At 45.6% G+C, this 15,349-nt stretch overlaps 1 protein-coding gene across 5 annotated transcripts in view; it reads left to right on the top strand.

Annotated features, from left to right (window-relative positions):
- Fgf1 (fibroblast growth factor 1) overlaps positions 1-15,349 on the top strand; it is a 97,483-nt gene that overhangs the window by 55,036 nt on the left and 27,098 nt on the right. The window contains exon 1 of one of the 5 annotated variants that reach the window (XM_057788773.1): positions 11,597-11,734. The exons of the other annotated variants lie outside the window; for them this stretch is intronic. The gene's annotated coding sequence lies outside the window, so the exon portion shown is untranslated. Of the gene's footprint in view, positions 1-11,596; positions 11,735-15,349 lie in introns of those variants that run through there. 5 annotated transcript variants of the gene reach the window in all.

The raw sequence follows: 15,349 nt of genomic DNA on the forward strand, positions 1-15,349 counted from the left end.
CAGGAGACATAGCAGCAAACACTCCCGAGTGAGCCAGCTAATCAACTTGCCAACGGCCATCAGACATCTCGGTGCAAACCCAGACATCTGTGGCCTAGATTTGCGGGAAGGCTAAGACACATTCCCAACGGCTGCTTCACATTAGGTGACCAAGACAGGAGGAGATGCAGCTGGTCCCCACTGGCCCTTCTTTTTGTGCCCCCACAATCTCCATTTCCTAACCATGTCAACCTCCACTGGAACAGCTTGAAGTAACCAGCGTTCTCCACCGGGAGCCTCTTTCCCCCCATCCCATGCCCTTTCAATTCTCTCACATCAAATCTCCTTTTGGAGCAGGAATGTCTCCAAAGAATTACACAGGAATCCTAGCCATCTAATGTAAAGATGTCTGTGACTATTCATGGAACATCTGCGTCTACAGGTGAAAGGAGGGCCCGAGAAGCAAAGCCTGCCCCTTAGGACTGAAGATTCAGGGAAAGGGATCAGGGTGGGGGGATGCAAGCCCGGATGCTAAGTATTGTAATTGTAGGGCCCAGAGATTGCCACAAACCACGGCAGTCAACACACAACAGGATGCCAGAGGAGGAAACAGTGACTTGGGGGCCGGGAAGGGGACAGAACAGGTTCAGGATGGAAGTAGTGTAAGCCCCAGAAGCCTCCGTCCTGCAAAAAGGTGGTGTTGATCCCTGCAGCCCCCGCAACCGGTGGGCTATTTTGAGTCCCCTGCCCACTGTGGACAACTGCAAGAAAGAGGGTCAACATCACACTTGTGGAGACATGACAGCTTCTCGTTGCTGGGGCACCCAAAGCCCCCTCCAATAGGACACTTAGGCACAGGCGGCTTCCTACACATCCCAAGTCTTCTAATGCCAGTTCCACGGGAACCCCCCTGCCCACTCCCTACCTACCTACACACTGCCCCTTCTGCTGCCCACGACTCAGTGGGGACGAGGAGAACAGGTGCCATTTCCGATTTATTAGTCAGGAGTTCACATCTTTTTATTTTAATTATGTGTATGTTGGGGGGTGCACATGTGAGCAACGGTGCCACCGGAGTTCAGAAAAGGGTGTCAAATGCCCTGGAGCTGGAGGTACAGGCTGTTGGGAGCTGTCTAACGTCGGTGCTGGAAACCAAGCTCCAGCCCTTTGCAAGAACAGCCTGAGCTCTTGCCCTCCGAGCCATCTCTCCAGCTCCAAGGTGCTCGCTTCTGAAAACAGAAAGGGAATACGCTGGGCTAAGTTTGTAGCTCAGTTGGCAGAGCACTTACCAAGTGTGTGAGGCCCCAAATTTGCTCCTCAGCTCTCCCTGTACAAATGAACGCATGCAATGGGGACTGAGGGTTGACTTTGCTTATTTACCCTCACACGCAATGCCTGCTCAGTCATAGCCATTAAATGCTTGTTGAAAGAATGAGTGAAGACTAGTCTAACTCAACCCTACCTCTTCCTCCCGTCTCTTCACTCCGGTAAGCTGGAATGTTTCATGAGGAAGGGGTCAACGGTTTCAGAAAATGAATAGGATTTCAGGTCGACTTTGTTAATCAAAAGTCTCACTCTTGGGTTCATAACTGGGGACTTGGTAAAGCTTATCAAGCACTGATTCATGAGAAAATCTGAGGCAATGCAAACCTTCTCCCCAAACTGTTACATAGGATGGCCACACCACCGCCATTCCCACCGCCCTCTTTCCTTTCAACAATGGATTTTAACTCCATGTTTTTGAGATTGGGGTGTTTTTAAAAGGTGTTTGTTTAGCACATGCAGTGAGGTATGTTGATACATGTGGAAATGTGAAGTGAGTTCTGCCATCAATCTCATCAGCGTACCTACAGCCTCCCGTAGCTTTCAGTCCTCTGGTGAGCACTTAAGGATACACTACTATTGCCTGATTTTTTTTCCCACTTCTTTCTTGGGAAAACGTTGGGGTCTTTTTGTCCTTTAAAATAGGGTTTTGCTATGTAGCTCAAGCTGGCTCTGAGTTCACTGTCCTCCTGTCTCAGCCTCCTTGGTGCTGGAATAGAACAATGAGGTAACTGGCTTGAATTTAAAGTTTGTTTTTTGTTTGTTTGTTTTCTTTTTTCTAAGACAGGGTCTCATGTAGCTGAAGATGACTTTGATCTCATAAACCTCCTGCCTCCACTCCCAAAGGCTAGGATCATGGGTGTGCATCCCTATTCTGGTTTTATATGATACTGGGATTGAGTCCAGGACTTCATGCAGGCACAGTACTCTACCAAATGAGCTACATCCTCAGCCCCAAGGACCCATTATTATGACTATTGTCACCGTGCTGCAAACAGGTTTCCATACTTGCTCACCCTAAGCAGAACTCTGTGTTCAATACCCTCTTGTCTCCATTCCCTATCTGCAAGCAACCACCACTCTCTGTTTCTCTGAATTGACTTGTTTTTAGATTCAACATATAAGCAAGATCTGTGGCCTCTGTCTTTCTGTATCTGGCTTATCTGCTTAATCTCTCACGCTTCCTCCATCTTGATACAAATGACAGCATTTTCTTCTTTAGTTTAAGGCTGGGCTGGTTCCTCACCTTGCTGGCAACAGACGCAAGGATTAAGATATCTCAGTTGCAATAGATGTAGGAATAGAGAAGTTGACTTCATACAATGATTTCAATATATCCAATAGTGGGATTGTTTGCCGTCTCTTCAGGCCCAAGGATTTACTTATTTTATGTGTCAAGTGTTTGCCTGCACATGTGTATATCATAAACTCGTGCTTGGTGCCTGTGGAGGACAGAAGAGGGCACTGGATTCCCTGGAACTGGAGTTATGGATGGTGCTGGGAACCGAACCCTGGTTCTCTGCAAGAGGTAGCCAATGCTTTTAACCACAGAGCCAATTTCCAACCCTACTCCCACCTCTGACCATTGTTAAGAAGTTTTTTCTCATGTATTTTCTTCAAATCATTTTATAGTTTCTGGTTTTACACATAAGATGTCAATCCATTTTGAGTTGTTCTTTGTATTTTTTTCCACTCATTTTTATTGATATTTCCTTGAACTCACAAGAAGTTCAGGAATAGTTTACATTTAAAAATGGCTTCTGGAACCCTGAATGTTTCATAACTCTTCATTTATTTACTTTCTCTTTTGTACTTTTTGATGCACAGGTCTTACATATACATTTTAAAATTTACTGCTAAGTAGTTATGTACATTTCAATGAAACCGCAAATTGTATTTCTTTTACATTTCAATTTTTGGTTTGTATATTTTGTACATGAGCCAACATATTTATTAAACGTATCTTATATACCATACCTAGGAATAAAAAGTTGAGCAAGACAGACAGAGTCTCTACCCAATAGAAACAGTCTGACAGCAAGCATGAGGCTCACACTGAGTCTGAGGAGAAGCAGACATGACCTGTCTTTCCAAGGCAGGTGGGGTTGATTGACAGGGCTGCTATAGAGAAGTCCAGGCCAACAGGAAAGCAAGATTTAAGGTGAGCACAACACTGGCATATTTTGGAACTGGAAGCCACTGGCGGATGTGATGCCAGGGAACTCCTGGGCCATCTTTTTTCTCTCAATACAAAGACTAGGACAGCTTGGAAACCAAGTGGGTATGCAGGAAGCAGCTAGACTATAAACTCTGCAGGTGTGGTCACCATCAGAGGATGGAGTGGGGTTGGGGGGGGGCAGAAACCAGGCAGGGTCTCAGCCATTTTCTCTGGCATTACCAAGTGTCAGAGGAACTGGAAGTGGGGAAGAATCTGGAGCCCTGGCTGTCTTCCCTAGCCATACCCCTAATAGGAATGGCAGCAGTTGTCAGAGAAGTCAGAGCAGTGCGGCTGGAAAGGCAGTTCTTGAGGTCACCCTCCTCTGCTGAAGGACTGTCTGTCTGTCCAGGCTCCTGTGAGTAGAAGACAGGCAGAAGAGGAGTGGCCAATGGTCCCATTGTCCAGCCTGGCACAACAGAGCGAGCTGGCTCCTATGCCAGGTGTCATCCCGTGAGCCATCATGAGCCTCATTTCAGTCAGCTGCTTAACATCTGAGTCCTGTGTTCCCACAACATACTGCCACCTTCCTAAGAAGGTGACTGGACTGATGTCCCCAAAATATTCTGGTCAGGCAGCTGTGAAGAGTGGCTTTGCACCTGGCCCACACCCACGCATGGGAGGCTCCCTTACCCACTGTGTGGGCTTCTTCATGAACATCCCTGCTCTACCTGCCCGCCGTTCCACTCAGCAGGTAGAGTGACCTTTGAAAATTGCAAATCTGATGATGTCACTCCCCACTCTGCCTTGTCTGGTGGTTTCCCACAGTCCTGCCAATAAATGGCCACAAAGCTCCAAGTAACCTGTCAACTGCCCCAGCCACAGCATGCCCTCCTGCTCCATGATAGACTCTTTAGTTCCTCAATGGAAATATGCTCTTTCTGAACTCAGTACCTTTGCCACGCCTTTCTCTACAGCCTCCCAATAGGAATGACCCTTCCTCTAGGACACCTTGCCATCCCCAGGCCTGTAGATCCCTCGACATGTAGCTCCCTGAAACCCCTCACTTTGCTGTTCTAATGCCCAGTTCATCCAGAATCCCTTGTCTTTCCTACTCGAATTTGAACCTCAAGAGTGCCTCATTACGTGTGCCTTAATCTCTACTCCTTTCCCCATGCCTGGTACTGCCAGGTGCTCATTAAAAGCATGCTAGGTGAAGGAATACATATCAGCTTCTTCAACTTTTGGAAGCAACGTTTAAAAAAAAATGAGGTTAGGAAGAAGCTAAAACAAAACAATCCTGTCCTGTTTCTGTGCCGGGTGTCACTTCATCTATGACAGACTTGCCTGCTTGTGTGCTGTGGTAAGCCTTAGCTGATTCTTCAGGACCTCTTTCTGGCTTAGTTCACAATGGTCTGTGTTGTGAATTAACCTTGTTGTACACTGTGAAGATATGTCACTCAGATTGGTTTAATAAAAAGCTGAACAGCCAATAGCTAGGCAGGATTTTCGGGGCAGAGAGAACACTGGAAGGAAGAGAGAGAGTCACCGTCACCAGCCAGACACAATGAAGCAGGGAAGCAGCATGGGCAGTACAGAGTAAAGGTAACAAAGCCACGAGGCAGAAGTAAATTAATAGAACTCGGTTAATTTAAGTTATATCATCTAGTTAGAAACAAGTCTAAGCTATCAGCTGAGCTTTCGTAATTAATAAGAAGTCTCCATATGGTTATTTGGGAGTTTGAAGGTGGGACAGATGAAGACTTGCTGCAAGTCTGGGCCTTTGTATTAGGTCCCATCAATGCAAAGCCTCAGAGGAAACCCACATGAGGTCATGTCCAGGTGCTCAAGCACGGCCTAGCCTCTTGTCATGCAACAGAGCAAGGAACCCCAGGCTCTGTTTTGCTTTCTCCTCCCCTTGTAGCAACAACAATTATTCAGTAAAGGAAATAAGAGTAATGAAAGAAAAATAAACATTGAAATGCACAGTGTCCCTTGGCTACTGCTTCAAAATACACACACGCACACACAGTAGATTTAGACTTTCAGTGACTTTGCTAAAGGAAGAAAAATCATCAAATTTGTTCCCCTTAGGCAGAACCACTTTTCTTTATCTTAATACCAAAAGAGAATTCCCAAGGCCCATGGGTCACACAGTGAGGTAACTTGCTAGACATGGCTTACACAGCTTACTTGTCCTGGTACATTAGAACTAGGGAAAGGGACTTTGTCATAATTCCCAGGAAGATGGGCCACACAGAGCAGAAAGCTCAGGGTGTGAGCCCCGTGGTAGGTCCTGTGCTGATAAAAGGAGAGGCAGCTGGGAGGGGAAGCTCAAATCTCCCAGGAATTCCAAAGACGCTGAGCAAAGAAAAATGCCACACATCAGACTTGGGCATGCAGGAAGATGAAAGCTGCTTATCCGTCATCTAGTACAAGTGGGGAGGGGCGGATTCTATTTATTTGCTTAAGTTAGCACTGCCTAAACTAACCCTGGCAGCAGGGACCTATGGCAGGTAGAATAGGAAGTTGACAGCAGCTCATCGTGTTCCCTGAGGTCTTCGTGTATGTTGAGTATGTTGCACACATTATACCATTTACTCTCCCTGGTTATGTTACACAAGATTATTACCATCTTCAGTCTATGAGAGAGAATGTTGAGATTCAGGGGGTCTAGGGAACTTGCCCAGAGTTACCAGTGAGTCAGGGGTCAATGCCAACTAGATAGGAAGCCAGGCCTCCAGATTTGGAGTTGCTGGTGAAAACCATTATAGTGCATCTCCCTGCTCTCCTGGTGCTTACAATCAAATGGAAAAGGCCTTATTAAAAAAAAGCCTTCTGATTTTCCAAATGCCTACCAAAATGGCCCACTAAGCTCTGCTTATAGCATCTAGCATTCCTAGTCCAGAGTTCTGAACTCATCCACATTTCTCCGACAAACCAGTTCCAAAGGCTTACAAACCACACGGTCAGCTTTATGGCAACAACAACCCCACTCCCTGTACCAATTTTTTGCATTTGTTAATCTTCATGTTGCTGCAATAAAAGATGCTGACAAAAAACAGTCTGAGTAAGGAAGGTTTCATTTTGGTTTAAAGTTTGAGGAGGAAGTCCAACGGCAGAGAGGGGATGGTGGTAAGAGCATGAAGCTGCTGTTCTCACTGTGCCCTTGTTCAGGAAGTGGACAATGCTGAATGCTAGTTCTCGAATAGCTTTTTTTTTTTTATGCAGTACCGAATTCCACCCCACATGATGCTATCACACACAGTTAGGGTGAGTCTTCCCAGCTGATATAACTTTTATTCCTAAAATGTTTCTAAGATGTTTGCGGCACAGCTGCTAGCCTGGCAGAGACGGTTGCAAGATCCCTGGGCGGGCTGGCGGAGCCCACCATGCAACAAGCGGCTACAGTTTCCCACCAGCGGGAGGGCACACGCCACACGGGCGGTGGCGGTGGGTAACAGACACATAGACACAGAAAATAACCATAAGTATTTATTAAGGGAGAGAGAGAAAGGGGGAGAGAGGGGGGGTAGGGAGGGAGGGAGAGAGAGAGAGAGAGAGAGAGAGAGAGAGAGAGAGAGAGAGAGAGAGAGAAAGAGAGAAGGAGGAGAGAGGCAAAGCCCCGTGTGTACACCGGGAGAGAACAGAAGGAGAGAGAGAGAGAGAGAGAGAGAGAGAGAGAGGGCGGCGGAGGTCAGAGGTAAAAAAGGAGTGGGTATGACTAGGGCGTGACCGAAAGAATAACAATAACCAAATGAAGAAATTCCCTCACAACACACAGAGAGGCTCATCTCTTCAGACATGGTAGATCCTGTCAAGTTGACAGCCAGTATTAACCATGATGATAGACTTATAGTTATATTTATATAACTTCACTTTGCAAAAATGTTTACACTTGTAACACAAAAATTAATAGAAGAGCCCAGCACCAAGGCACACAACTTATAAATCCTGCACTCAGGAGATGAAGGAAAAAAAAGATCAGGAGACCAAGGCAAGACTCTAATACACAGAGAGTTCAAGGCCAGCTTAGACTACATGAGACCCTCAAAAAAAGAAAACAAAGAGAATTTAATGGGAGTTAATTCTGGCAGAAGTAATCATATACCCTAAAAACATTTTTATTATTATTTACATATATATCCCAGTTTTCCAGTCTTTGCCTTATATTTAAAGCAACCTAGGTGAATTGTCCACCTCCTGCTTATTTGTTGAATTGATACAAAGGATCAAAAAATCATCCCACTTTCCCAGGCATGGGGCACCATGCCCCTGTGGTACAGAAGACCACTTCCAGTTGCGGTGGTAAAAGAAAGCCTCTCTCAGGATTCCATGTTTTTGTTGTTCAAAGGAGAAAGTTCTTGTTTGAGATCCAACTGCCCAGGAGAACTGCAATTCCATTTGTATCCTAAAGCACCCAGCAGGTAGGATGTAGCCAGTGGCATAATGAGTCAGTGACAGTCTTCTTTCGAGGAACTTATGGCTGACTTTGACTTATGGGAAGTGTTGGTAATTGCCCTACAGAATTAGTTCCCTTTAGATAATGAAAGCTAAGTTCAACTGCTCCCTGCAGCTTGGTCAGTCCAAGTAGGGGATTACATAAGATAACAGAGAACAAGGAAACATCGTGAACCTGTGGGAGGGAGGAAGAGGGACGAGGGACGGGAGCTCAGGGAGGAAAGCCCCTCCTTTCCTGGAAGAACGACTCAGCATCTTGATTTCTTCCCATCTTTCCATTTTGATGCATAAACAATAGCATCAAAATAATAAACGAGCAATTGACTAAAGCAATGACCTAGCCCACATGGGGGCGATTGCAGAGCGGAAATCTGAGTCTGGCCAGATAAATTCCACTGAGAGAATGACTGAAGAGAGACGCTCCGAAAAGCAGATAAAATTTCTTTGTAATGTTTGCCTTGAGGAAAGGCACCCTTTCACAGGAAGAAGGTCAAATCCGGGCTATTTTTGCAGGATCATTTCAAGTGGTCAGTCGATTTGTTTCCTGTGGTTCCCAGAAATTGGGTAGCAGACTCTCAAGAGGATGTTGGTGATAGGTAACAGGGACTTGATGAGTGAGAATCAACAATTATCTCTATATTTGCCTCTTTTTCTATAAAAAATCATCTAGGGGAAAGCCACTTGTTTCAGAAGTGCAAAGTTCATCACAACAGAGTAGAGTAGGGCATGAAAGCCCTTCAGTGTGGCAGAATCTTGGGTCAAGAATTTACAATCTGAAATTTTCATTTATCTGCTCATCCCCTCTCCCCCGTCTTGCTCATCACCTAACAAGTATCTGAACCAACCCTCGAGAGCTAAGAAGGAGGTGAAGAGAAATCGTCTCCACCCCAGAAGCTCACTGTCTCAGAAAAGAGACACATCCAAAAAGAACTCAGAGAGAGGGACAGATAGCTGATTATAAGTGGTGGTGAGCACTGAGGAAGAAAAGAACAGGGAGCTACATAGGGTCTGGAGAGATGGCTCAGTGGTTCAGAGCACTTACTGCTCTTGCAGGGTCTCAAGTTTGATTCCTACCACATACATGGTGCTCATAACCATCCATAACTCAAGTTCCAGGAGATCCCATACCCTCTTTTGACTTCAGGCATGAACATGGTACACATACAAACATTCAGGCAAAATATTCATACACATAAGTCTTTCAAAAATTAATATCTTTTGAGAAAGAGAAAGAGAGAATGTATAGAAGAATACTAAACTTGGTGGGGGGGGGCAAGGAAAGTCTCTGGGGAGGTGGCACTTCAGATGTCATCTAAAGGGTGAGCAGAATCCAGCCAGTAGCCACTGTTGGGGAAGGCCATTCCTGGAAAGGGAGCAGTTTGTTGGAGGTCTGTGTGTTAAGGACCACAATGAAGTCAGGATCCAAGAATAGATGATGAAGAGGCTGGAATGTGGGGACAAATTAGTGGGAGGATGTGCTGGGCCACATAGCATCATATAGGTAATGCCAGGATTTAGATTCTGCTTTACAGAAATACAAAGTTATAAAAAAAAAATTAAGTCAGGAAATGACCAATCTGAATTAAGTTTTTAGCAGGGTTTTTTTTAGTGCACTCTCTCTGACACTGTGTTTTAAATGGCATGGAGAATCGTGTAAGAAAAGCGGACTTTGAGAAAATAAGACTGATGGTGTATAGGTCAGTGCAAATATTGGCATGGTAGTTGTAATGAGGTGTACATTTGTTAAGCTTTTGTGAAAGTCAGAGTTTGACTGCTATACCTCAGAAATGCCAGACAGCTAATAAGGCCGGGACTGGGGTAACGTGAGGGTAGCTCTTACTGTAGGCTTACTTAGCAACCATGCAGCATTTTGTGAAAATTCATCTGGACGGTGGTGGCGCACACCTTTAATTCCAGCACTCGGGAGACAGAGGCAGGCAGATCTCTGTGAGTTCAAGGCCAGCCTGGTCTACAAAGGGAGTTCCAGGACTGTTACATAGAGAAACCCTGTCTAAAAATACCAACCAGCCAAACAAACAACAAAATCAATGTAATGGAGTAAATATTTATATTAAGAATATAACATTAATAATGATAAGAATGAGGATGAAAAGACAGGTTGAGTAAAAATGATGAAAATATAATGTGAACAAAACAAACCTGATATGAAACCTAATGAGTTGTGCGCATGTTTGTGTGTGTGAACATATATGTATGGACAGGGATGTGTGTGTATGTGTGCGTGTATAGTAGTGAAATAGACAGTCGTAATCATCATAAGCTCATACCATGGCATATTTAGGTCTGAGATGAAGCAGGGCAGTGAGGAAAGCTTCCTTGGATGAAGGTGGCACAACAAAATTTGATGCTGAAGAGGCAGAAGCCCCGCCTCAAAATTCTGGGTGTTAATAAAGGTTTTCCGTCAATCAAACTCTCTGCACCGTGAAATCTTACAGTGTAAGGACTAGCCCTATGGAGAACAATGTCGAAAAGCAATACTCATATATATATATATATTTACTTCCCAGAATATCAGGCCTAGGGGAACATCGCACCACTGGGAGCGCAGCACGTAGGATGAAATTACCGGGAAGAGCTCTGCATTCTTTCTGCCCCACTCCATGGACCCATCCAAAGACTCAGATTTATAGAACTCTAGAAGAGTCCCCTGGAACTTGCCAAGACCAGGGAGGATCCGGGAATGTAGATCCTTGGCTGTCCAGGGGAACTATGGAAGCAGAAAGAAAACAGGAGACCCTTTGAAGCCTCTCTGTTCTCCTTATTGCCTAATCTGTTTTCAAAGGTCAGCAATTTAAGTGTCTCCATTTTTCTTTTCAAGGCACCACACCCAACACAGCGGTTCTTTGGTTCCTAAAACATGAGAGGGGTAGTGGATGCTGAGAAGATAAATGGCTTTGGAAGGTCAGATAGAACAAATGAGGGGGGAGATCATGAGACCTGGACAACTGAGAACTTTGAACTACCACAAGCTTGAGTCACCTTCACTGAGAGGCCTCTGACAGACGGGTGGGCAGCTACAGCTATTGGTACTTACCTACCCTCAGCATTTTCTGAGAAATGGCATCTTGGCCCTAACGTGTACCTTCCTGGAGACAGGAGATACCAGTGCAGACTTATCTCTTACGTTAGTTCTTGGGCCTAAGATTTCAGCTCACTTCCAAGTGATTTCATCCTTATCCACGACTGGCTATTCTTCCAGGACCTCTGGTGAGGATGTTGTTCTGCTCCACTTCTATCCCGTCCCCATACCCATCCAGGGGCTAAGCTGTATGGGGACCTGTATGTGGAAAGCTATGTTATAGGATCCTGGGAGCCACAGGCAGCACTGAAATGCAGTGCAAATGGAAACATAGCCCTTTGGGGACTGTTCATATGGTTCATACTAAGAGAGTTGGTAAAGACAAGGGATTGCTAAGAATAACCCAACTCCTTAAAAAGAAGAATGCCAAAGGGAACAATTATGCCACTGTCCTAATGCCGTCCCTGAAGAAAGTCCTGGAATGCTTGCACCAGCGATCCGAGCTCTTTTGTTCCTGCCCTTTTGGCTGTGACACCCACAGGGTCCCTTGGCAAAGCATGGGCCTTGGCTCTGCCATTGGCTCCCGGCCTGGAGTTCTCAGGCTCCAGCTGGGGCCTCCATAGCTCTCCTTCAAGGTCCAGAACAGCCGGGCGTGTGAGCAAGCTCCACGGGTTTCACTCCTCCCTCGGTACCCAAGTACCTTAAACAGCAGCCGCACGCTGGTCCTGCCACCTCCTCTTCCAGAGACACCTGGATAACATCTGTCTGGCCAAAACGTGAGTTTTGTCCTTTGTCTTCATCGCATTCCGAGTGAGCTGGGGCTATCGGAGGTGAGGCTGCCCAATAGTGAGGTGACGTCATAAGCAAATGCCTCAGGGGTGAGGGCTTTATTCTTGGCTAAGCCGCAGGTTTCCTTGGCCGAATTGTGCAGTCCCTATGCATCACAGCTGTCTAGGGTTGAGAAAAATGGGGTGATTATGTAGCTTGCAGGAAGAGTAGAAAGCAGTCCTCGATGAGTCCCTGAGAGAATCTCATTTGTTCAAGCTGCTCCGTGAAACTCCAAACGCCTTAAGAGTTTAATGAACCAAACCCCCGAGACTCGGGGTGTGATGCGCGATGTAATAACCGCCTCTACTGACGCTCGCTGTGTGTCACCTCCTGCCCAGGCCTTGCTCTGCTTCTTTACAGCACCGTAACAAGACTGGCATTCTCGGTTTTCTTGGCTACAATACTGCTGGAGATGGAACCTAGGGCCTACATGTTAAACATGACCTTCCTCACTGAGCTCCAGAGGAGCAGAAAGGTCAAGTGACTTGTCAGTCATAAAAGGCGTTAATGAAACCACAAAAATCAAAATCCAAGTCTCAAACCGTGAGAGGTCTCCCTTTGCAGGGGCATCTCCAATCTTCTAAAGTTAGCCCCTTTCCAAATAGATTCTGGCCTTGCCCCCAGTCCTTATCAGCATGGCAACTGCTCACCTTTTGAGGGCCAAGATGATCTCAAGTGACCCTGGGTCACCTTGAGGCATCAGAAGAACAGCCTGGTGGTTGTCACTGCAGCACCACGGGAAGGGACAGCTGTCAGGGCAAAGACTGTACTTGCATGAAAACAAATGCCCCTTCTTTGAAATTGTCCATAGGGCTGCATAAGTTACAGCGGTCGGTAGGTTACAAAGAACAGAGAAGGCAAAGGGTTACCCAGTTCAAAGAACATTTGTTCTCTTGATCACATTAAATCCATGATTAAAATCATAGACTTTGGCATAAGAAAACCCTAGGTTCAGATCTTAAACTTTTAACACTGTAACAGGCCAGGATACATTTATGGGTTGAAACTATTGCTCTTATTTATTTACCACCTTGATAAGCAGAACGGGGGACAATGCTTCTCTAGCAGAATTTCTTTGAGAATTCATTAATGTATACAGCATATTTAGGACCATGTTTGATACACTATACATGTTTAAGAACTTTTACTGCTTATGGTTGTAGCCAGGGCAGGTTATTGGGTAATGCATGGTAAGGCAAGCCTTTCACAGTCCAAATAGATAACAAGCACATACTTCAAAAGTCTGCGTTTGAAGAAGATTTCTAGGTCAAGAATGGCGGGGGTTGGGGGGGGGGGAGAAAAGACTCCGCAAACACGGTCTTCTAAAGAGCAGGGAAGTCAGCTGACTTGGAGTAAGGAATGTCCTTGCTGGGCCTTTCCTGGAGACTGCAAAGTTGCACAACAGATTAAAAAGATTTTTGGAGACACATCAGTAAGTCGAGGTTGAAGGAAGGAGAGTGAGGGCTGCAAGAGCCCCTGCAGAATCACTTAACATTTGGCTCTAAGCCCCAGCTTTAATGCATCAGTCCGCAGTAAGGATATTCCGTTTTAAGATGTGCACAGGTTTTCGGGACACACTGAACCAGAGTCTCCCATTAAAATTCAGACAGAACCGGAGCCAGCAGAGCGCACCGCTGCGCCAGGCGGCCTCTGCTTCTCCTTTCCATGTGGATTCTGTTCTCTGCAGGCACTTAAAAGAACGCCTGACCTCCGGTTGGATGATGATGTTATGGTGGGGAGGTGTTTGATGGGGGGTGAATAAGTCAGAGTGCAGAAAATAAAAGATCTCAGATGGAGGAGAAAGAAAAGATGTTGAAGAGGTCTCTCCCGGGAGGCGCATCTGCTTCTCTCGGTCTCCGTGGAGGGATGTCAAGGCAAAGGCTAAGACTGGGCGGCTCGGTGAAGCACCTGGACTGGATGACAGTCCCACTTCTTGCCAGTTACATTTAGTCCAGGCAACAATGGCCTTCTCTGGAAACTGGCCGAGTCTGGCAAGGCAGAATCTAGACATCTTAAGGGCAGAAAGCATAGTGGCACACCTTTTTTTATCCCAACATTCGTGTGGCAGTGGCAAATGGACTTTTACGAGTTTGAGGCCGATCTGGCAAACATTGTAAGTTCCAGGTCAGCCACAGTTACATAAACAAAACAAAACAAAACAAAAACATTTCGAAAGTTTTTTTTTTTTTTTTTTTAAGAAGTTAGGATGGCTCATCTATCGTACATCATGGAACAACCCCAGTGGGGTCTTGGACAGTCCCCTAACATAAAGCAACTGTACAGTCGACTGGACAGAGGTTAACATTCCATGGGTAAACAAAGACTGAAAATAGAAAGGCTTTACCACGATGTCAGTTATGAAAGTATTTCTAGTTTTTTAAGATTTTGATTGGGAACTAGGGACTTAGGGGCTTTCTTTTCCTTCCTTTGTCTAAATTTCCAGGGCATCTGTAGCATCCTCTTTATGGCAGACACAAGGAATAGAAGTAATTGACACCTGAAGTATGCCATCTTGATCTCCCTCAAGCGTTTGACATTGGCTGCCCAGGAACAGTATAGCCCAGTAACTTGGGGGCTCCTTGGGAGTAGAAAGCTCCTGAAGAACTGGAGAGGAGAGTAGAGAGGTAGCTCAAAGGTAGTGAACTTGCCTAGCATGTAGGAGACACTGGGTTCAATTTCCAGTGCTTAAAAGAAAGACTGGAGAAAAAGACTGTTAAGACCTTAGCCCCTCTCTCATCATGGACAATACAAGCCTCAACCCTACGAAACTCAGAGAGAGCCCATCATTGTGCAGCACGTCCATTTAACCAGTGTTTTTCAAACTGTGGGTCGTGACCTCTTTGGCGTCAAATGACCCTTCCAGAGGGGTCTCATATCAGATAACCTGCACACAAGACATTTACATTACAATTTATAACAGTAGCAAAATTATAGTTATAAAGTAGCAACAAAGATAAATATACGGTTGGGAGTCATGACATGAGGAACTGTGTAAAAGGGGTCGCAGCATTAGGAAGGCTGGGAACCACCCATCTAAGCCCATGAAAAGACAACATGGCTGCCTGTAAGTCATGTTGGAACATTCCATCCTAGCAGAGACATACTTTTCAAGCACTGTTATGTTAAGACTTAAGCTTGTTATAAATCAGCATCGTGGATGGCTGAGTCTGCGCATGGTGATAATCAAGTTAGCATCAATCAAACGCTCACACATTTTCTGGGGCCAGGCTCAGAACTTTAGATGAGTTAGTTAAAAACTAAAAGTCACGGTGCATGCGCTCAATCCCTTTAACCCCAGCTCTGGGGAGGCAAAGGAAGGCGGATCTCTGTAAATCTGAGGCCAGCTTGGTGGTCTATAGGATGAGTTCAAGGACAGTCAGGGCTACACAGAGAAACCCTGCCTCAAAACAAAAACAACAATGACTAAAGACTCACCCTGATTCAGTGCAGCAGCCATTTATGGGGAGACTGAGGCTCTATGAGAAAGAATAGTTCACTAATGATTATCCAGTAAGATTTAAACTCAAGTCAAATACTAGGCTGAAAGTCAGCCATGTGGGGGA

The sequence above is a fragment of the Chionomys nivalis genome, chromosome 14, assembly GCF_950005125.1.
Source record: "Chionomys nivalis chromosome 14, mChiNiv1.1, whole genome shotgun sequence".
NCBI lineage: Eukaryota > Metazoa > Chordata > Mammalia > Rodentia > Cricetidae > Chionomys > Chionomys nivalis.